General features: G+C 36.3%; 1 pseudogene; it reads right to left on the bottom strand.

Annotated features, from left to right (window-relative positions):
* Window positions 1-547: 547 nt before the first annotated feature.
* Window positions 548-764, bottom strand: LOC127185307 (protein kish-A-like; annotated as a pseudogene).
* Between the last annotated feature and the right edge of the window lie 390 nt (window positions 765-1,154).

Genomic DNA, 1,154 nt, shown 5'->3' with positions numbered 1-1,154 from the left:
TTTTGCTAAGTAAAGAAATACAGACTTTTGTTTAAAACATTTTAAACACCTGTAGTAAACTACAGAATTTGCCAAGAACAGAGCTACTCTGGTTAGCAATCAAAAATGGTTTAAATATGAATGCAATCCATAAGAACAATTTTCTCAATAAAAATAGACCAGTTGCTAGGTCTCATTCTGTTGAGATATCACTTTCAAGCACTATTGAAATGAGCCTATGGAACTTGCCACTATATTTTCTACTTTATCACTGAAGAAATTATGAAAAGCAGTCTCAACACAGAATGATATTTGCAGAGTGTAATACTAGAGTGACAGAACAGAAGTTAATCACTACATTCACATTGCTGTGTATTAAACTGTTACATCTTAATTGTTTATATAGCTTATTGGTTCAATAGCATAAAATAGAGAACAGCATCTTTAAATTTATCTCATTCAATGTTCAGAGATAAATAAATGGCTTAACTTTTCTACATATTAGTTTCTGGAGGCAAGTCCTTGTTTGCAGAGTGTGGTGGTAGTCACATTCTGGTAGTTTCCAAAGCTACCATATGAAGAGAATGCTGAAGGCTATCACTATACAGCAAAGGCAACATAAGGAATCTTGCATTCACCAATTTAGGCACATTTACAAAATATTCCCAATAGTCTAGTTTTATTTCTGTCCAGGAGGATAGTGCCAATGATTGGATATACGCACACGAACATATAAGCAACAAGATTACAGTCAATGGACTCTGAAAATTGAAAATGGCAGACATAGTGAGGCTGATTGAGTAGCAGTAGTAACAAATGAGGTGACAGCAATGACTTCAGTCAGATTTTATCCCTTCCATGATCCTTACAAACCAATAACTTCTTTAGCAGCAACCTAATGCCAGGGTGAAGATTGCCCATGTTTCATATGTCTTCCCTGTCTGCTAGAATTAGTGGAAACAGATAATACATTGTCTTATTGGATAAAAGAAAGTGTCCTTAGGACTGCTTCTAGTTCTATAAAGCATTTATAAGATAGTCAAGGGTGCTAGGTATGATGGCACATGCCTTTAATTCCAGAACTCAGGAGGCACAGGCAGAGTGATCTGTCCATGAGATATGAGGAGGCCAGCCTGGTCTACAAAGTGAGTCCAGGATAGCCAGATCTCTGTTAC

The sequence above is a fragment of the Acomys russatus genome, chromosome X (genome assembly GCF_903995435.1).
Source record: "Acomys russatus chromosome X, mAcoRus1.1, whole genome shotgun sequence".
Taxonomy (NCBI): domain Eukaryota; kingdom Metazoa; phylum Chordata; class Mammalia; order Rodentia; family Muridae; genus Acomys; species Acomys russatus.
The sequence above is the reverse complement of the archived record's forward strand: the minus strand, read 5'-3'. Positions and strand labels throughout refer to the sequence as shown.